The sequence below is a fragment of the Pseudophryne corroboree genome, chromosome 6 (genome assembly GCF_028390025.1).
Source record: "Pseudophryne corroboree isolate aPseCor3 chromosome 6, aPseCor3.hap2, whole genome shotgun sequence".
NCBI lineage: Eukaryota > Metazoa > Chordata > Amphibia > Anura > Myobatrachidae > Pseudophryne > Pseudophryne corroboree.
The window spans coordinates 325,196,247-325,219,509 of record NC_086449.1 but is presented as its reverse complement, the minus strand read 5'-3'; positions in this window follow the sequence as shown (position 1 = coordinate 325,219,509).

Genomic DNA, 23,263 nt, shown 5'->3' with positions numbered 1-23,263 from the left:
GGAAACCCTAATGCTACACTAGAGACATACCTAGAAGCATTAGACTATGCTTATGGTACGTTGGAAGATGTAGGAGATCTCATGTCCAGGCTACAGCACACCTTTCAGGAGCCTGGTGAGAAATTGAGTGCATATGTAATACGGATAGACAAACTATTATATAAGATTGTGGACAAGGGGTGTCAAAGTAAAATTGCATATTTCAATATTTAGAAAACACTACGGCATTTACTAATGGATGCATAATACGACGCATGCGTCAAATACGCATGCTGTAGGTAATACGGTAGAGCGCCTATGACCGTAATGGCGAGTTACTGTGCACATTATGGTAGAAGACGCATTTGTTAATCAATATCATACTGTGACACATAGCAAATATTTCTTACTTACAGATAATATACACATAGGCACCATCTACCTAACACACCGTTTATATATATTGTAACGTGTAATACTGGCAATTTGCGCAATAATGCTTATAGACACACAAGGACATATTATCTCCCCATGTCTGGTACCAAAATGATCATCAGTTCATTAGCTAATTTCCGGTAGTAGCAAAAAGACCATAGCATGTGGCATTCGCAAGATATTAGCAAATATTAGATATGTGAACATAATATGAATAAGTAATTAGGTACACAGAAACTAGTTGTCCCTTAGGACAGCAACAGTCGCATTCCTGAAGACAATGGGGGTCATTCCGAGTTGTTCGCTAGCAGATTTCGGTCGCAGCGCAGCGTTCAGGCAAAAAATTGGCACTTCTGCGCATGCGTATGTGGCACAATACGCACGCGCATCGTACTATTACAACAAACGATGTAGTTTCACACAAGGTCTAGCGAAGCTTTTCAGTCTCACTGCTGGCCGCAGAGTGATTGACAGAAAGAGGGCGTTTCTGGGTGTCAACTGTCCGTTTTCAGGGAGTGTGCGGAAAAACACAGGCGTGCCAGATCAAAATGCAGGCATGGCTGGGGAAACGCAGGCGTGACTGGCCGAACGCAGGGCGTGTTTGTGATGTCAAAACAGGAACTGAATAGTCTGAAGTGATCGCAAGGTAGGAGTAGGTCTGGAGCTACTCTGAAACTGCACAAAATTATTTTGTATCCGCTCTGCGATCCTTTCGTTCGCACTTCTGCTAAGCTAAAATACACTCCCAGAGGGCGGCAGCTTAGCATTTGCACAGCTGCTAAAAGCAGCTAGCGAGCGAACAACTCGGAATGACCCCCAATACCTTTGAAGGGGACCAATGGACTATCAAGATTTGAAATTGTGTACTTTACTGACCAATCGTATCAGTGCATCCCCACTTCACGGTGGGGTTGGAAATCCTGTATAAATATAGGACAGGCCACAGTAAGCATTAGATCTCCAATCTCAAATCATCGCGGTTATCTGCTGATGACTGTGGCCTGGATCCAGGGTCGCCTGTGTATATATTTGGTCTGTTACCTGTAAGTCCTTATTGGTGTATTATATTATACTTGCATTTCTCTGTATACCTGTGTTTATTGTTTGATCAATTGTTACTGCATTCTGTATCTGTTTTCCCCTTTTCTCTTGATTAAATGTTTGCGGGTTGGAGCGCAGTACACTTGTAACATGTTTATTTAAGGTAAAGTGTTGCACTTCTCATCGGCGTTATGTCCATACGCTCACAGGTTTGAGCTTGCGTATTCATAGCACCGGAGGTGCCGTGCGGTAATTGACACAGAGTTGCATCCAGTTACATTAACGATTGCACTGTTTTTTTAAAGATTGTTATCTTTTACAGTTTGGGGTCTCTTCCGTGGCTTTATATTTTTGCTTATTTTGCACAGAAACAGCGGCAGACTTTGATTTGTCACCAAAGGGTGGAGGACGCGTCATTTAAGGTAAACAAAATTGTTCAGTTTTTTTTATCTCTTTTTCATCCAATGCTGACAAACCACGTCTGCTGTTTTGTGTAAAGGGGGTACTGACGGGGGAGATGTGTGCTGAGCGATCTTAGCATAGACCGCTCAGCATACATCTCTCCCCCCGCTCAGCACAGCGCGATGTGCTGAGTGAGAGGGGAATGGACGGGGGGCCGCTCACTTCACACAGTGCTGAAGTCAGCGACCCGCTAGATTGACCCTGCATGCAGGCTCAATCTAGCACCGGCGATAGCGATGCGCGGGGCCGTGCATCGCTATCGCTGGGGGGCATACACCCGGCAGATCCGTGCTTAAAATCTAAGCAATCTAGTCAGACTGCTTAGATTTTAAACACGGATCTCTCCATGTGTACCCCCCTTAAGTCTGCAAAGTACTAAAGTGAATCCAGGGACGATAAGGAACATTTATTTCCTTATCTGTACTGGTGCAATTAATAAGTTTTACTGTATTATCTGTGTTAAATATCTACTATTGTCTTCTCTCTTTTGTGGGTTGCTGTATGGTTGCCACATGTTTATGCAAATCATTTAGTGCTTCATTCAAGTTAAGGCCCATATAGACGGGCCGATGCAGGAGAGATGTGTGCTGAGCGAACCGCTCAGCACACATCTCTCCCGCCGCTCAGCACAGCGCGATCTGTGCTGAGCGTGCGGGGGGAGACGGGGGGCCGCTCACTTCACCCAGCGGGTGAAATGAGCGACGTGCTAGATTGGCCTGCATGCAGGCCAATCTAGCAACAGCGATAGCGATGCGCAGGGCTGCACATCACTATTGCTGTAGGGGGCACACACAGAACGATCCTGCTTAAATTCTAAGCAATCTAGTCAGATTGCTTAGAATATCGCTCCGTGAGTACCCCCCTTAAGATTGTTTGTTTGCTAAAAGTTTAAAACCGTGCGCATATTCTCCTATAGTAAAATCATAAGCCTGTAATCAAAACTTGGTTGCAGTTAACACGTGGCTGAGTGGAGATTCATCTGCAAACAGTGAGTGTTTTCACAATAAGACACTCGGTGCCTGCAGGGAGCGCTATATTATGCTTTTGCAAGCATTAAGGTAATCTTTGGTGAGTGCTAAAGTATGCTTTGGCGAGTGCTAAAGTATGCTTTGGTGAGTGCTAAGGTATGTTTTGGTGAATGCTAAGGTATGCTTTGATGAGTGCTAAAGCACGCTTTGGTGAGTGCTAAAGTAAGTTTTTGCAAGCACTAAATTACGCTTTGGCGAGTGCTAAAGTATGTTTGGAGAGCATTAAAGTACATTTTGGCGAGTGATAAAGTACACTCCGGTGAGTGCTAAAATACGCTGTGTGGTCATTCCAGCATCTTTTTTGATCACTAGGCGTATGCAAGTTGGCAGACAGGAAGCGGACGTTTGGGTGTGGTAACTGCCCGTTTTCTGGGAGTGTCGGTAAAAACTAGAGATGAGCGCCTGAAATTTTTCGGGTTTTGTGTTTTGGTTTTGGGTTCGGTTCCGCGGCCGTGTTTTGGGTTCGAACGCGTTTTGGCAAAACCTCACCGAATTTTTTTTGTCGGATTCGGGTGTGTTTTGGATTCGGGTGTTTTTTTCAAAAAACACTAAAAAACAGCTTAAATCATAGAATTTGGGGGTCATTTTGATCCCAAAGTATTATTAACCTCAAAAACCATAATTTACACTCATTTTCAGTCTATTCTGAATACCTCACACCTCACAATATTATTTTTAGTCCTAAAATTTGCACCGAGGTCGCTGTGTGAGTAAGATAAGCGACCCTAGTGGCCGACACAAACACCGGGCCCATCTAGGAGTGGCACTGCAGTGTCACGCAGGATGTCCCTTCCAAAAAACCCTCCCCAAACAGCACATGACGCAAAGAAAAAAAGAGGCGCAATGAGGTAGCTGTGTGAGTAAGATTAGCGACCCTAGTGGCCGACACAAACACCGGGCCCATCTAGGAGTGGCACTGCAGTGTCACGCAGGATGGCCCTTCCAAAAAACCCTCCCCAAACAGCACATGACGCAAAGAAAAAAAGAGGCGCAATGAGGTAGCTGTGTGAGTAAGATTAGCGACCCTAGTGGCCGACACAAACACCGGGCCCATCTAGGAGTGGCACTGCAGTGTCACGCAGGATGGCCCTTCCAAAAAACCCTCCCCAAACAGCACATGACGCAAAGAAAAAAAGAGGCGCAATGAGGTAGCTGTGTGAGTAAGATTAGCGACCCTAGTGGCCGACACAAACACCGGGCCCATCTAGGAGTGGCACTGCAGTGTCACGCAGGATGTTCCTTCCAAAAAACCCTCCCCAAACAGCACATGACGCAAAGAAAAAAAGAGGCGCAATGAGGTAGCTGACTGTGTGAGTAAGATTAGCGACCCTAGTGGCCGACACAAACACCGGGCCCATCTAGGAGTGGCACTGCAGTGTCACGCAGGATGTCCCTTCCAAAAAACCCTCCCCAAACAGCACATGACGCAAAGAAAAAAAGAGGCTTTTTACTGATATTTGGTGTTTTGGATTTGACATGCTCTGTACTATGACATTGGGCATCGGCCTTGGCAGACGACGTTGCTGGCATTTCATCGTCTCGGCCATGACTAGTGGCAGCAGCTTCAGCACGAGGTGGAAGTGGATCTTGATCTTTCCCTAATTTTGGAACCTCAACATTTTTGTTCTCCATATTTTAATAGGCACAACTAAAAGGCACCTCAGGTAAACAATGGAGATGGATGGATTGGATACTAGTATACAATTATGGACGGGCTGCCGAGTGCCGACACAGAGGTAGCCACAGCCGTGAACTACCGCACTGTACTGTGTCTGCTGCTAATATATAGACTGGTTGATAAAGAGATAGTATACTCGTAACTAGTATGTATGTATAAAGAAAGAAAAAAAACCACGGTTAGGTGGTATATACAATTATGGACGGGCTGCCGAGTGCCGACACAGAGGTAGCCCCAGCCGTGAACTACCGCACTGTACTGTGTCTGCTGCTAATATATAGACTGGTTGATAAAGAGATAGTATACTCGTAACTAGTATGTATGTATAAAGAAAGAAAAAAAAACCACGGTTAGGTGGTATATACAATTATGGACGGGCTGCCGAGTGCCGACACAGAGGTAGCCACAGCCGTGAACTACCGCACTGTACTGTGTCTGCTGCTAATATATAGACTGGTTGATAAAGAGATAGTATACTCGTAACTAGTATGTATGTATAAAGAAAGAAAAAAAAAACCACGGTTAGGTGGTATATACAATTATGGACGGGCTGCCGAGTGCCGACACAGAGGTAGCCACAGCCGTGAACTACCGCACTGTACTGTGTCTGCTGCTAATATAGACTGGTTGATAAAGAGATAGTATACTACTAATATTATATACTGGTGGTCAGGTCACTGGTCACTAGTCACACTGGCAGTGGCACTCCTGCAGCAAAAGTGTGCACTGTTTAATTTTAATATAATATTATGTACTCCTGGCTCCTGCTATAACCTATAACTGGCACTGCAGTAGTGCTCCCCAGTCTCCCCCACAATTATAAGCTGTGTGAGCTGAGCAGTCAGACAGATATATAATATATATAGATGATGCAGCACACTGGCCTGAGCCTGAGCAGTGCACACAGATATGGTATGTGACTGACTGAGTCACTGTGTGTATCGCTTTTTTCAGGCAGAGAACGGATATATTAAATAAACTGCACTGTGTGTCTGGTGGTCACTCACTATATAATATATTATGTACTCCTGGCTCCTGCTATAACCTATAACTGGCACTGCAGTAGTGCTCCCCAGTCTCCCCCACAATTATAAGCTGTGTGAGCTGAGCAGTCAGACAGATATATAATATTATATATAGATAATAGATGATGCAGCACACTGGCCTGAGCCTGAGCAGTGCACACAGATATGGTATGTGACTGAGTCACTGTGTGCTGTGTATCGCTTTTTTCAGGCAGAGAACGGATTATAAATAAAAGTGGTGGTCACTGGTCACTATCAGCAAAACTCTGCACTGTACACTACTGAGTACTCCTAATGCTCCCCAAAATTAGTAAATCAAGTGTCTAAACGGAGAGGACGCCAGCCACGTCCTCTCCCTATCAATCTCAATGCACGTGTGAAAATGGCGGCGACGCGCGGCTCCTTATATAGAATCCGAGTCTCGCGATAGAATCCGAGCCTCGCGAGAATCCGACAGCGTCATGATGACGTTCGGGCGCGCTCGGGTTAACCGAGCAAGGCGGGAAGATCCGAGTCGCTCGGACCCGTGAAAAAAAACATGAAGTTCTGGCGGGTTCGGATTCAGAGAAACCGAACCCGCTCATCTCTAGTAAAAACGCAGGCGTTCCCAAACATTTTTCAGGGGAGGTGTGTGATGTCAGCTCCGGCCCCAAACAGCTTGTTTCTTTTGCACTGTATGAGTAAATCCTAAGCTGCGCACAGACTGGAAAAACATTAGATGGTGAGTGAGTTGCAAATGGATTTGCAGCTGAGCGGCGTTTGCAAAATTTTTCGCACGGCATAAGCAGACTTGCACGGGTCAGGTATTCACTCTGGACGGCGACTATCTGATCGCAAACCTCTGCAAACTTGCCGAGGAGCGATCAGGCCTGAATTAGGCCTTTAGGCCCTCATTCCGAGTTGTTCGCTCAGTAATTTTCTTCGCATCGCAGCGAATGCGACTGCGCCAAGTAAATTTGCTAAGAAGTTTGGTATTTTACTCACGGCATTACAAGGTTTTTTCTTCGTTCTGGTGTTCGGAGTGTGATTGACAGGAAGTGGGTGTTTCTGGGCGGAAACTGGCCGTTTTATGGGAGTGTGTGAAAAAACGCTGCCGTTTCTGGGAAAAACGCGGGAGTGGCTGGAGAAACGGGGGAGTGTCTGGGCGAACGCTGGGTGTGTTTGTGACGTCAAACCAGGAACGAAACTGACTGAACTGATCGCAGTGGCAGAGTAAGTGTCGAGCTACTCAGAAACTGCAAATAAATTTCTATTCGCAATTTTGAGAATCTTTCGTTCGCAATTTTGCTAAGCTAAGATTCACTCCCAGTAGGCGGCGGCTTAGCGTGTGCAATGCTGCTAAAAGCAGCTTGCGAGCGAACAACTCGAAATGAGGGCCTTAGGGGTACATTTACTAAGCAGTGATAAGAGCGGAGAAGTGAGCCAGTGGAGATATTTCCCCATCAACCAATCAGCAGCTCTGTATCATTTTATAGTATGCAAATTATAGGTGTTACTTCAGTGCTGATTGGTTGCCATGGGCACTTCTCCACTGGCTCACTTCTCTGCTCTTATCACTGCTTAGTAAATGTACCCCTTAGTCCTGTGCACACAATGCAGGAGAAATTACCTACAACTTGTATTCAGCTTGACTTCGGCCACAAAGTGTTCAAAGATGTAAAGCTCTACTAACTCAAGGAAGAATATTTAATTTCTAAGCATGTACTTTACCAACTGAGCTGAGGTTAAAACTCTATGGGGATAATTCAGACCTGATCGCTGCTAGAATTCGCATTGCAAGCGGCGTGTTTTTGCTGAATGTGCACGCACAAAGTCACGAGTGCGCATGTGCTGGTCTCACCGTGCGACGAATGTGCAGGCACACACATGGAATTTGTGAACACTGATAGGCAACAACGAAGAGGCGTGTTGAAGGTGGTGCGGGGGCATGGCTTCGCAGGCTAGCGAAAAGGGGCATGAAGGTAGGTGTCCTGTGGGGGAGTGTGCTAAGGGCTGCAGGCGTGGTTTTAGCACTGCTGCAAAGCAAATCGCTGGCAGTGCACAATAGGTGTTCGCAGCTGCCAAGTAAGTCTAAGGCTACGCACAGCTTGCGAACGCTCAGCACAGGTGTCCTGTCATGGCTCTCCCAGCGAATAATTGCAAATCAAATACAACTGTTTGCAATGCAAACGCCTCAACCACTCATTGCATCTCTAGCTCTCTCTGAAATGGTATGTAGTTTTTCACTCACTGGATATGTGCAATACATAATCTACACACGTTTCTTTACAACTATTACATGTGTACTGCACATGTACTACATGTGTTGTTTGTCAAGCAATTGTACACATTACACAAAACTGTTTTTTTTTTTTAAAGGGCCACTTTCTGTGTTCACATTGCTTTGAGTTGACACATTGCTTTGAGTTGTCTATCAAGCTGCATTGTGCTTTCAAAATACACATACTCTATTCATATATCCCACATACTGTACATGCCATGTTTTCTTGAGGAATACAGTTGTTGTGTGTTTCATAGTACAACATTCCCACCATAATGCAAGGTTACATATAATGTTCAGTAATAATGCCACAGGTACTACATTCAGAGGCCTAAATTTACTAAGATGGGAGTTCTATTTAAGATGGGATGTTGCCCATAGGAACCAATCAGATTCTACTTCTCATTTATCTAGCACATTCTAGAAGCTAATACCTGGAATCTGGTTGCTATGGGCAACATCCCATCTTAAACAGAACTCCCATATTAGTTAATCTATCCCCTAGTATGTTTTTTTTTTACCCAAAAATTACTAATTACATTTTTTAATTTGTAAAAAAAAAACATTACCATGCATCACAATAATAAAAACACAATTTTAGGACAAAGTGTAAGGAGTTAAAATAATTTTACTCATGAATCCAAATAAATATATTCATGACACAAAGACAAATAAAAATAAAGACTACACCAAATGGCACAGCAAAAGCATCTGGCTGTGCAGAAAAGAGGATGACAGTACCCAGTAGTAAAGTACCCCCATCTACTGGGCAACAAACACAACAAGAGGCTGGTGTCAGTACCCTGGCTGAGGGAGATGTTGGCTAAATTGAGGAAGATTCTGGACTCAATACCCAAACGCAACAATCAGCCCCACAAACTGAAGAGGAAATTGGCAAAAGTTCATAGGCTAATGCATCGCAGTCAGGGAAAGAAAAGAGAAGACGTAAAACCCCATTAGGCAGGAGGGAGTTGGACATTCTTGTCCCACAAGCCATTGACAAAAATCATTCTTGGAAACAGAACATGGGCGCTGGAAACAAGGACCGCATCTGGAGAGAAATCACAGTTTTTTCCTTTTTTTGCCCGGCTGAAGGGGTTGTTCTTCTGTGTTGGGTCTGCGTGTGGATCTGCGAGGGTCCTGCCAAGTGCGTTCTTGTTACTGTATAGGGCTAGGGGATGGGACAGGTGTAGTAGCCTCCCTGAGACTCTGGGCAAGGAGGGCCGCCATGGTCTGCATGCCTTGGCCAATAGTGTCAGATATGTCATGCATGCATTACGCAATAGAGGAGAAGATATCACACATGCCTTGTCACACAGTGGAGGACAGCTCACAGACCGTGGTGGTCAGACCACGGACCTCCAAGAGCATCTGGTCATGGAAGTTGATGGTGTTTCTTCCTTGCCTCACAATTTGGACCAGAAGCTCCTGGAGACTGGGCTGGGGCAGTGCCTCAGTGTGTGGGCGGGATGGAGGGCTTTCAGGCGCCACACTGAAGCTGTCATTGCTCGCACCCTCCTCAGCCTCAGTGAGCTGCACCTCCCATGCTGTGATTGGAAAAGGAGACAAAAGGGGAAAGAAAAACAGAAACCCAATTTTTTTTTAATCTGGAAAAAAAACAACATCAAAAATACACAATTTACCTTCAAAGGCATGTGGACATTCAAGGGCAGGTGTGTCTGGTGTCCATTTCGGACACACCTGCCATCTCCTCATACGACACACAGACCAAGGCTTGCGCCTCCAAGTCCGTAAATTCAACAGTCTCAGGGACTGTCCCTCCCCCTGTCTCCTTCAAAGCTCTCCACTGCGCAGACTGACTTTTTCATCTTCAGCCGCAACTTGAAGTCAGCCCAACTACAGATGTTTTGGGGTTGAGGTTAAAAATAAAATAAAATATTACATTGATTACATTTTTCTAACATTACATTTTAAATAGTCAATATGTTTTTATTATTATTGGTGCAATTGTATACATAAAACAATCACAAATATCATACCCTACATTACTTTGGACAACTTCTACTTGTACACATGCAAAGCAGTAAATATTGTAATATGTAATTTGTACTTCATGATAGATGTAGAAACATACCAAATAAACATTAAGCTGCTCGTTTATCTTGCACCTTCTAGAACAGGGATGGGGAACCTTCAGCCCTCCAGCTGTTGTTGAACTACAAATCCCAGCATGCCCTGCAACAGTTTTAGCATGGCCAAATAGTAAAACTGTAGCAAGGCATGCTGGTACGTGTAGTTCAACAACAGCTGGAGGGCCAAAGGTTCCCCACCACTGTTCTAGAAGGTTACATATATAATAGTCTTGGTTGCTATAGGCAACATTACATCTAAAAACGAGCTACCATCTTAGTAAATGTAGACAATAGTGGTGGTAAATGGGGGTTGGTGTTTTTCTTTTCTTTCGTTGGCTGAGATACAGTAGCCTGTGAACTTGTCCCACCTTCCTGTTCAGTTTGTTGGACTGATTGTTGCATTTGCGTAGTTGGCCCATAATCTTCCTCAGTTTAGCCCACATCTTCCTCAGCGAGGGTACTGACACCAGCCTCTTGTTGTGTTTGTTGCCCAGTAGATGGGGGTCCCTCACTACTGGGTGCCGCTCCTCCCTCCTCTGAACAGCCAGGTGCTTGGCTGTGCTCTCTCTAGTGCCATTTGCCATTCACATTTTCTTTGTAGGACTGCAGACAGTTAGGCATTGAGTTTGCGGATCTCTTTGGAAAATGGATCAGGATGAGGATCTATGATGCTGGTAGCATGTGCGTATGGTTCAGGGGGTGTTGTTTTATACCTGCGTGCGTATGCATGCTTAGCATAAATTAGCACAGGTGATGCATACACAATTGGTACATTTGCTTTGATTGCTTATACTATTTAAGCATGTTCAAGACATCCGTGGTTTGTGGGTGTATGGAGTTGTGGAGTGAGAAGAAGTAGAGTAAGAGTCAGAGTCAGAGGTGGAGAGTGGATTGTGGAGGTAAGTTGTGTTTTTTTGTGCAGTCTTTTTAAATATGTAGTGCTTTTAATTATATTTCCTTGGAGTAATGTCAATGTAATGTGTTATGCAGAGATGTGGTTTTTTGGTTTGATTTTGTTACTTTTGTGGTAAGCAGGGGTTAAAGTGTGTGGGGGGGGGGGGGGGCGAGGTGGAACTGAGTTCCACCACCTGTAATGGTAGGGGGAACTACTGTAGGTCCACCATCTCCATTGCCCTGCACAGTAATTCCAACAGAAAAGCCCACCCCATCATCTGCGTCAATCGATGATACAGGCGGCACTAGTGTTACTGATGAGCTGCAGCTACCTACTCCTTCCTCAGGTTCTGGTGCCTCCATGGTCCTCCTCCATGAGTTCCACCACCTCACCAGGACCACTTTAAGCCCTGGTGGTAAGTATGTTGTATGGTGTTGATTGTGTGATAGCACAGCACAGCGTGTGTTTGCAACACATCCCTGTGTAGTGTATTGTGGTGTGGTGCATTTATTTGGTGTATTGTGGTCACACAGCGTGCGGCACAAACAATGCATAGTTTTTTGTTTTTGTTCTTGTTTTGTTTTGTATTGAAGGATGTTTGTAGTGTGGATGACCTGACTGTTTTTTTTTTATTTTTTTATTTATTTATTGTCAAGGGACCAACAGTATATCTATCTGCGGGTAAGTATATGCATGCTCATAGGTGTGTGTTGTGCGGAGGTTTTATTTTTATGTACAGTATGTGTTTATTATGATTATTTCTGTTCTTCCTGAAGGCAACAGCTACTTATTTTCTGTTTTGCAGCAAAGTCACCAGTTTCCTTTAAGTTTTGTGGCCTTTTGCCTTTTTATTTTTCCATACTCATCTGCGGGTAAGTATATGCATGTTCACAGGTGTGTGTTGTGTGATGGGGTGTTGGTTTCTATTAGTGTGCTTATTATGATTATTTCTCTCTTTCCTGAAGGCAGCAGCATCTTATTTTTTTTGTGTGTGTGGTAAAGTAGCCTTTTCCCCCCTCTTTGTGGCCTTTTGCCTTTTTATTTTTCCACACTCAAGTGCGGATAAGTATATGCATGTTCACAGGTGTGTGTTGTGTGGTGGGGTGTTGGTTTCTATTAGTATGCTTATTATGATTATTTCCCTCTTTCCTGAAGGCAGCAGCATCTTATTATTTTTTCTGTGGCAAAGTAGCCTTTTTTCCCCTCTTTGCCTCCTTTTTGTTTTTCCATACTCATCTGCGGGTAAGTATATGCATGCTCATTGTGTTATTTTTATTTAATTTTACTTGTATTGTTTTTATACCAAAATTTTAACAATGTTCCTTTCTTCCTGTGGTGCACAATTTAGATATGGATTATACCACATCTGTAAGTGGTTATTAGAATATTAAATTGTTTGTCAAGAATGTTTGGGACCAATCATTGGATTATGATTTAACACTCTGTTAAATGTGTCTTTCAGTTGGCGATGGCAGTATGCCTTATACGGTCAACCCCAACCTGCCCCTCATCCTCGAAGGCAAAGGAGGCATGCAAGACCTAGGCCAATATTTACTAATATTCGTGTTTGAGTCGGTTTGTGTAGTGTTTTAACTCGTTTTGTATCGGGTGCATTTTCATGCAACTTTTTGAAACTATATACGCAAAGTTACGAATCAGTCGACTTTATGGTTTTCGTGTTTTCCGATGTCGATGCCAGTCGGGTTTTTTTGGCACATTTACGGCCGTCATTGTCGTTTGCGTACGTGTTTTTGTTGTTTTTGCTGGTTTATTTTCTAAGTTAAACGCGGCAGGGTTTTTTTAAACCCCGGCCACATTTTCACTTTTAGTTTCGTTTTTCATCCCCGTTCGTGATTGGTTGTGTTTCAGATGTAGGAGTGTCTGTGCGCAACCATATAAATACGCCCCAAACCGTCCGCACCTCTTGGGTTTAGTTAGTGGTGAGGAGGGAGGTTGTGCTGTGGAGGTAGGTGAGTTTTTGGTTTGGTGAGGAGTGTTGTTTGCGATTTCTGAGTGTAGTATTGTGTTTGAAAGTAGTCTTGTCATTCTTGTAGTCTTGTTTTTTGAGGTTTTGTCTAATTTTTTGTCCAAGTATTTTTTATTTATAGTCCCTTGTCAGTGTATGTGTGTGTGTGTGTGTGTGTGTGTGTGTGTGTGTGTGTGATTTGTGCAGTGGTAGTGGAGGAGTGTGTTGTTTGTAATTTTTTTCTGTGTTAAGTGTTTAGACACACAATTATGTGTGACTCAGAGGTGGGTGAGGTGAAGGGTGTGAGTGAGGGGGAGGAGGTCGGTCAGGTGGAGGAGGTGAGTGTGAGTGAGGTTAGTGAGGTGGAGGAGGTGGGTGAGGTTGCTGCAGCAGCCTCAAGTGACAGTGATAGTGACAGTCAGAGAGCTCCATAGCCACGCACCCCTACTAAGACTGGGCGGAAAGTCAAGTTTAGTTATGCAGAAAATGTGGCATTGGTGCGGGAGCTGATGAAGTATCAGCGGCAGCTATTTGGGCCTGAGTCCGCCAAGGTGCCAACGCGGAAGAAGACGGTGTTGTGGGCGAAAGTTGTTGCTGCTGTCAATAGTGAGGGGGTTGTCAAGCGGACGGAGGACACGTGCCGCAAACGTTACTATGACATAAAGCGACGTGTCAAGTCCAAAATGGCCAAGGAGGCGAAGTCGGCTCGAAAAACCGGTGGTGGGCAGCCCTTTATTGCAAGATATCTGGAGTATGAGGAGCCCATGCGGAGTGAAGTAGTCTCTGCAACCCATGTCCGGGATTCAGATAGGCCCAGGAAGAATGGTGAGCATGTGTATTTGCATTAACATTCTATGACCTTACTTTTTTTTTGTTTTTTTTCTTCAAATGTGTGTCATGTGACGTTGCATATTACTCCCATCTTCAAGTGTGTGTCAGCAAATACATTTTTTTTGGTAATGTTTTCTCCAAAAGCCAATGTAACATCTTACTTTATTGTATGTCATGTGGTTTTTTTTCTGTATATTTTCCATGTGTAGTTTGGACTTGGTGTGTCATTGAATTGTCCAGCAATAATGTTTTCCTTTTGCACATTTTTAAGTTTTTAATTTGGGCTATGGCCCTCATTCCGAGTTGATCGGTCGCAAGGCGAATTTAGCAGAGTTACACACGCTAAGCCGCCGCCTACTGGGAGTGAATCTTAGCTTCTTAAAATTGCGACCGATGTATTCGCAATATTGCGATTACTAACTACTTAGCAGTTTCTGAGTAGCTCCAGACTTACTCTGCCTGTGCGATCAGTTCAGTGCTTGTCGTTCCTGTTTGACGTCACAAACACACCCAGCGTTCGCCCAGGCACTCCCACCGTTTCTCCGGCCACTCCTGCGTTTTTTCCGGAAACGGTAGCGTTTTCAGCCACACGCCCCTGAAACGCCGTGTTTCCGCCCAGTAACACCCATTTCCTGTCAATCACATTACGATCGCCGGAGCGATGAAAAAGCCGTGAGTAAAATTACTTTCTACATAGCAAAGTTACTTGGCGCAGTCGCAGTGCGAACATTGCGCATGCGTACTAAGCGGATTTTCATTGCGATGCGATGAAAAATACAGAGCGAACAACTCGGAATGAGGGCCTATGTTTTATATTTAGGTTATCCATGTGCAATGTTGCAAAAACAGTGGTTGTCATGTTAGAGGCTGGAGTAGTGGAAAGTGGTTTGGAAACCACTTACATGTGTAATGTCATTAGTACTGAATGTAATAATTTTTTAGATAAACCCACTATTTGTATGTTCAGTTTGAGTCTGTATTTGTACCCTGACACAACACTGCAGTCTAATTATTATTATTTTTTTTTTGGCTTTTGTTTTTGTTTGGCTCATATAGTGGTAATGTGTGTTTGGAGTGCCACATCACAGAGAAATTTCTATATTGCATCTGTAAAATTTTTCCTTTTATTACAAAATGAAGATGTGTGTGTTTTTGGTTGTTAGTGTATGTATTTTTACTTGTGTCCTATGTCTGTGTCCTGTACATGTTTTCCTGTGTTGCACTTTCCATAGTGCATATGGCTATTGGACAATGTTTTTTGTTTTATGTAGTGGTTTTTTGGTTTACGGTCCTTATGTTTTTTTTACAAAAAAAAAACAAGCATTTTTTACAGAATTAATGTTTATAAGCATAATGGGTGGACGTATCAACAATAGCATGAATACATGAGTTTTTATTTTGGTTTTACAGTGTTGGAAAAAAGCAGTACTGCTCGTCCTACAGTAACTTCCATGACATCTGATGATGATGACGCTGCGGAAGCAGGTAAAGTGTCCATTGTAGTATAGGGTATGTCTGTAAAGGAATGGCCATAACAACATTTAACTTTCAATACTAGGTCCATCAAAAGAAGTCTGGAGCAGCAGAAGTCGGACTTCTTTAACACACCACTGTCAAAGTCAGAAAAATATCACGATGCACACTGCCATATTTGCACCTCATATGTGTCCCTGCTGCGCATGCGTGCGCTCTCCCGTGCGTGCGCATACTCGCTGTTGCGGGCACCCGCAGGCGCACGGTATGCGCATTTAAGGTAGAGATTGTATGCGTCTAGCGGGCGACTCTTTCGTTACATATTTTTACCATATAATGTATTTTATAGATCATGGTCCCTTTGATAGAATCTGAAAGTTTAGTTAATGTAGCATGTTCATGGACGGAGAAATCCCTCTTTGTTTGATACGAAGGGTCAGACAGGAGTAATACAGTGGTGTTTAGTATCCATCGGAAGAGTATTTAATTAGCAATATTCCGGTGTTGGTTTGAAGCGAATTAATCGCTCGTGCGAATAGTTATGGACATAAGAAGTTTATGTCCATTTACTATTATTTGCACTTACTTATCCATGCGGCGGGAAACCTAGTTTCCCACCCACCTGAGCAGTTGGAAATTGTCACAGCCCACCTGTATGAATCAACCTATGACCTTTTGTTATAATGCGAGGAGGAATTCCTGTGTCCAATGAACAAAGAGATTGTAGGGACCATTGAATCGTATTGTGTGTGGGGCATAAATAGACAAGCCGATCACATCCAGCTCTCACTCTTCAACGGTTCTCATTGCTGATAATCGGGAGCTGGATGTCCAGAGGTGCATGCGATCGTTCCCCTTTGTGCGTAAGTTTTTCTCCGCAATCATATTGTATTTCTTGTTATTGTGGGCCATTTCTCTCTCTCTCTCTTCTCCCCTTTCTCTCTTAATTTTCCTGCAAACGTAATTGCATTATATTGTATTTCCTGTGTAGTTATCTGGTTAGTTAGTCTATGTTATATTGTAGTGTGTGACTTGTATTGTATTATTCTTTTTGCAAGTAATAACATTCATATAAGGCGTTAGACCCTAAGCACAGTATCTGTGTATTTCTTATAGTGTTAAGTATTCTCAGAGCGTCGGTGATGCTTGAACAGCTTTTAAGTTAATAAGGTTACACTGTGTTGCATCTACACCCTATCTCTACACTAAGGTTTTACTGCATATTACATTGTTTATGGTTTAGATATAAAGGTTTAACATTGTGAGCGTCTGCGCCGCTGGTGATCTCCTCGTGGTCCCGAGCGTCCGCTACGCTATAGCGAACCATTACGTTAGTCAGCAGCGAATAGCGTGCCTGCCTGTGATCTCTTGGCCGTGAGCGAACGTGACGCTTGAGCGTCTCGACCACGGCTAAGAGATTGTTACGCAACGTGCGTACCCTTACGGTACTCCATACGTCAATAGCGTACAGTGTTCTTAGGCCTCTTAAAGGGTTTTAAATAAGATAAATATTTAGCTTTATCAATTGGCGGCTCGTCCTGTCCTTCACATATCTCTGCTAGGTAATTTCAGCAGACATTATCCATCAGCAAAGGGCGGGAGATCATATTCTTCGCAGTGCTGACGGGATAAGCGTCTGCTTCGCTTAGTAAAGGGTGCTGAGGGAATCCGGAACCGGAGGTAAGAACAACACGCTAGTGTCTTTTAAAACTGTTTTTTTCTATCTTGCGTACGCACACACGCATATCTGCATTTCTTTTTCGTGTATTTTCATATATCACTCTCCTGTTTGCCATTTTATAATTGATAAAACGTGCTAAGAGAGATTTGTCGCTATTTCATAGTTAAAGTGTAAAAGTAATGCATTAAGGGATAAAGTGTAAAGCACACACGCAGCTCTACCTAAAGGTACAAGGAGAGATTGGTGTGGGGTTCAGTAGAGGATCGAGGATCATCCACATTGATAAACGTGTACATTGTGTTACGGTGGACATTGGTTTTGTGTACACGTGTCTCTAACAAAGGGCTGAGACTCGTGTACGCAAAGGCCGATGGACGCGGCGTAAATTACGCAACGGAGCGTCTGGGTACGCCCACGTAACTCAAGTCACACGATAGTGTTGATTTTTAACAAGCGAAAAGGTGGCAAGGCGATAAATAGCGCAACAGGCGATAAATAGCGCAAGTTTATTTTAGTATTCGAAATTTAAATTAACAGATCCTTCTCCAAATTTACAACACATCTGGTCTAAAGAAAATTTCTGCGCAGAAATAGAAATAGAAACAAGAGTGTATATGTGGTGAGTGAGTGTTTGTTTTTACAATTTTGGGGATTGAACCACAGAAATCATCGAGTTCTCGTGAAGATACATACGTGTAAGTGACATACGTGGTGGCTAGGGAGGCATCTCTGGTTAAACATAAAATTTGAGCATTAGAGTGTAGCGGACCAGGAGGTATAACAGACCAGGAGGTACAAAGAAGTCCGCTATAGAGACAAGGCACAACACCAAGAAGGGTTGGTGCAACACCCATATAGGCCATAAAGCTCAGGCTGAAGGAATTCGCAGCTGCTGAATGTCGATTCCACTGGTCGCTCCGTACATAAGATTAGTTGCTTATGTACTGAACGATTGTACCGCACGTAATTGTGTGCATTAGTTAGTAACCTGACCAGTACCATTTGTGTACGAACCCGGTCATAAACGCTATTTGTACATTCTAACGTGATTTGTGTAATTTTTTATTTTTTCAAAAAGGGAAGTTCGCTGGTCACTCAGGAATTATCCGACAACCCCACCTTTACTGGAAAGGGTTAATGCTCTTCGGATCACACTCACATGTTCCAGTAAATGAAGGTTAATAGGGGCCCTGGGTCGAGTACGCCAGCACTATATCAGTGTGTGGGCATATTGGTCGGCGTGGGCGAGTGAGTGAGGTGCTCGGTAAACTTCACCGTCAACCTATCTTTGAATATTTTGGTTTTTTGTAAGGGTTCGCTGAAGACCCTGATATAAAGGTCAGAGGTAGAGCAAGCAACACCTGCAAATTATGGGGGCCAGTTGTTCAGGAAGGGGGCGATCAACCTCGGTTCGGGTTGATTCTGTAAACCGACCAGTCGGGTCGGCAAGGTATGTAATGTGTGAAAAATACAGAAGACACACAGAAATTTTATGTGATGAATGGGAGAAAATGACTGTACATGACGGGGAGAAATTCCCAAGAGTAGGCAGCTTCAGCCCAGAAGTGTTGCAAAATTTAAGGAGAAGGATATGTCTCATTAAATCAACAAAGAGACGAATCCAACATTATGATTATTTGCAGTTATGGCAACAGGAGGGTGAAATACAGAGAGGATTGGCTCAGGCGGCGGGATCTGGCCCTATCAGGAAACTGATAGCCACGGCCCCACCGCCACCATACATATCAGGAGAGAAATTGGTTGCGGAGAATGACGCATCAGGGGGTAACAAACAGGCACTTAGCAACTGTATAAATGTTAAGGATAATGTTAATAAGTTAACCAATGCAAGTATTAACCCGTGCAAGTTGTACCCTGTTTTAAACTTTCCCCAGGAGTGTGATCAAGAGGACGAATCGGCAACAATATCGGCGCTCTCTCTAGCAGCCACTATATCAGAAACGACAGTAGGCACGGCCCAACCCATAAGATTAGTAACAAAGCCCCCTAGCGGAGGGACAGGTGAGGTCGTATCAACGGGTAAGTACGGCACCATACACTATGCTGAAACCATTTCACCACAGACTGTAGAATCTACACAGAATGATGTTGTTAAACTTGCTCCCGTGAGGGTAATAGCAGTCCCAAATGGGAAAACGGACACTACAGGAGTCACTCCTATCAGGAACATTGCCATGTACAGCCCATTTTCCCGAATGGAATTAAGGACCATAGTGTCTGAATTCCCTGACCCCAGAAAAGATTTAGTTGCTAGCCAAAAATACATCAGAGACCTAGGAAACACTTTAGAGCCCAATAACAAAGATTGCCAGATATTGCTGAGGGCTTGTTTACCCTCCAATGTCGACACAGCTCAATTTTTAGCTGACTGTGGACTGGATCAGGATGTACCTCTTACAGATGTGTACAACAAAGACAATGTAAAAAGAATAAATTTACAGTTAAAGGAGTATTTCCCAGCTGTAGCCAAATGGAATAGAATTTTTTCCATTAAACAAAAAGAGTCAGAAACAGCTGCTGATTATTTTCACCGGGCATTATTAGAAATGGCAAAATACACTGGCATAGAGGACATTAGGACCAATGCAAACCATCAAGAAGTAGCAGTATCTGTGCTAATGGATGGTTTAAAAGAGGCATTAAAGACCAGGGTACAGACCACACAACCATGTTGGCGAGGTCTGTCGGTGGCTACTTTGAGAGAGGCTGCTATTGATCACGACCGGAATATCACCAGACACAGGGAGTCACAAGGTGATAAGTTAATGTCAGTAAGTATACAGGCCCTGACCACAAAACAGCCTGTGTTTATATCACCAAACCCTGTGGGTAAGTCAAATGTGGTAACATGTTATTTTTGTCATAAACAGGGACACATAGCACGAGACTGTAGAGCGAAGAATTCGCAAAGATCATACCAACCCCCTAGACAACGACACGACACACGACATTGGGATCAGGGTCCGCAGAGACGGAGTTATGAGCCACATACAGGGGAAACAAAAAGATACCCCCCGAACAGAGACTGGCACGCCTCTGGTAGTTCCCAGCTAACTCCCTCACAAGTAGTTGCTGCCAGCGGGATTCAGGGAGGTCACCATACCCAAGAGGGGTGTGGCCATACCTGTAATCTCCAGCCAGTAAAATTGATTGCAAGTCTTGGAAGTGAACCCGAAATTGCAATTGATGTAGCTGGTAAAACATTAAACTTTCTTGTAGATACGGGGGCGGCCAAATCAGTGATAAATTCGACAGTGGGCATGAGAACCACTGGTAAGACAATTCCAGCCATAGGAGTAACGGGAGTAGTCCAGCACTACCCTGTTAGCAAACCAGCCGAGACTACAATAGGGCCTTTACATACCAAGCATTCCTTTTTGCTGGCTGCATCGGCACCAACTAATTTCCTGGGAAGAGACTTATTGTGTAAAATGGGGTGCGTCATTTATTGTACTCCTGAAGGTGTATTCTTGGACATACCTGAGAATCACGCTCAGGAAGTGCGAGACATGTTAGACTCCCCATCAAAATTAATGTCACATACCATTATGACAAATAAGACTCCATCCCAAGTAGAAGAAATGACATCCCAGATACCAGAGTCACTTTGGACTAAAGATGGACAGGACACTGGATTAATGGCAAACGTAGCTCCAGTAGTTGTACAAGTAAAAGATGGTAGGATAGCTCCAAAAATCCCACAATACCCTCTGAAGCCAGAGGTGGAGTTAGGAGTGTATCCCGTAATAGAGCGCTTGCTACAACAGGGCATTCTGGTAAGAACGTCCAGCACTGCCAATAGTCCCATCTTCCCTGTGAAAAAGAGTGGGGGGAGGGGTTACCGGCTAGTGCAGGATCTAAGGGGGATTAACAAAATAGTTGAGAGTCAGTTCCCCGTAGTGCCAAATCCAGCTGTCATCCTTATGCAAATCCCTCCCACTGCGAAATTTTTCACTGTTATTGACCTCTGCTCCGCCTTCTTTTCGGTACCTCTGCACCCTGACAGCCAATACTTGTTTGCATTCACATACAGAGGAGTCCAATACACATGGACTCGATTACCACAAGGTTTCATAGACAGTCCAAGTATATTTTCCCAGGCTTTGCATGATTGTTTACAGTCTTTCCAACCAGAGAGTGGATCAGTATTAATACAGTACGTGGATGATCTACTACTGTGTTCTGATTCAGTGGAAGCATCCCTGAAAGATACGAAACAGCTCCTGTTTCATCTTTCAGACAAAGGACACAAGGTTTCCAAAGACAAGTTACAATTATGCCAAACTAAAGTAAAATATTTGGGACACTGTCTAACACAAGGACTGAGACACCTGACCGCTGATAGAATTCAAGCAATTAGAGACATGACTCTGCCACAAACCCAGCAACAGATCAGAACATTTTTAGGAATGTGTGGGTATTGCCGTAACTGGATCCCAGGGTTTTCCATTCTAGCGTTACCTTTGCAGGAGATGGTCTCCTCAAACAAACCTGATCGGATTTCGCATACAGACGAGTCCGAGATGGCATTTGAGAGACTTAAACAGTGCCTAACGCAGGCACCAGCATTAGGTATGCCAGACTATGGGAAACCCTTTGAGCTGTACGGAACAGAAAGTGCTGGTTGCGCGGCAGGCGTCTTAACCCAAAAGCACGGTGATGCCAGCAGGCCAGTAGCATACTACAGCGCTCAGCTAGATACGGTAGCGCGATCCCTCCCCACATGCTTGCGAAGCGTTGCTGCGATAGCATTGCTAGTAACGAAAAGCGAAGATGTAGTGCTAGGTCACAACCTCACAATTCATACACCACATGCAGTGTCAGCCTTGCTAAATTCTGCCCAAACCAGGCACGTCTCATCAGCGCGGTTTACAAGATGGGAATTGGCACTAATGGCCCCCGTAAACATCACCATAAGGAGATGCAGTGCATTAAATCCTGCAACATATCTCCCAGGTGTGCCTGGACAGGCACAAAGGGTGGAGGATGAGAGTGGTGGGGAAGGAGGATTTAATACAAAGGAGGACACACATGATTGTATGGAATATTTGACCCAAAATTTTACCGCAAGGCCTGACATCAGTGACAACCCACTGGAAGAGGTAGATCTAACTTTCTACACGGACGGTAGTTGTCACAGACAGTCAGACTCGGGAGACTTGTGTACTGGATACGCAGTCGTAGATGACCAAGGCACCATAGAAGCAGAACCGCTAGGCCCACCTCACTCAGCCCAGGTTGCTGAACTGGTCGCACTAACCAGAGCATGTGAATTGGCTAAGGGCAAATCAGCCAATATCTACACCGACTCTAGATACGCATTCGGGGTAGTCCATGATTTCGGAGCCCTATGGCGCCTCAGAAATTTCATGACGGCAGCTGGTACACCGGTAGCGCATGCAGCTCACATTAAAAGGCTTCTAACAGCGATACAGGAACCCGACAGAGTGGCTGTTATCAAGTGTAAAGCACACACATATAGCCAAGACCCAGTATCACTTGGTAACAGCCGAGCAGACGAAGCAGCTAAGTTAGCAGCTGGTACCCCCAGACAGACAGACACCACACAATTGATGGTATTTAATACCATCAACACACAGAAGTTGTGTGAAATGCAAAATTTGTGTTCCACACAGGAAAAGGCAGTCTGGAAGGCAAAGGGATATGGCCAGGAGTCCTCAGGACTCTGGACGGATGGACATGGTAAACCGGTGGCCCCAGAGCATATCTCCCATGTTTAGCTGAGGCAGCTCACGGGCTGACTCATCTGGGCAAGGAAGGAATGTGCAAGTTGGTAAGAGCATATTGGTGCGCCCCAGGATTTTCATCTCATGCAAGTAAGAGAGCAATGTCATGCCTTACATGCTTGAGAAAGAATATCAGAAAGGCAATACCAACAGAACCATCTCATATCCCACCTACAGGCAGTCCTTTTCAGGTAATACAGATTGACTTTATCCAATTACCCCCTTGTCGAAATTTGAAATATGTACTTGTTTGTATAGATGTTTTTTTAAATTGGGTTGAAGCATTTCCTGCGGCCACAAATACCGCTATGTTTACTGCTAAGAAAATTGTGCAGGAATTTGTATGTAGATATGGTATCCCTAGAATTATCGAAAGTGATAGGGGTACCCATTTTACAGGTGATGTCTTTCAAGGAATGTGTAAGTTGATGGGAATTGATAGCAAGCTGCACACTCCATACCGTCCACAGGCGAGTGCGAAGGTGGAAAGAGTGAACAGCACTATTAAAAATAAACTGAGCAAAGTTATGGCAGAGACAGGATTGACATGGCCAGAAGCTTTACCCATTGTACTGTACAGCATCAGAACCACTCCCAAGTCCCCTCTTAATCTGTCTCCCTTTGAAATCTTGTTTGGTCGACAACCGC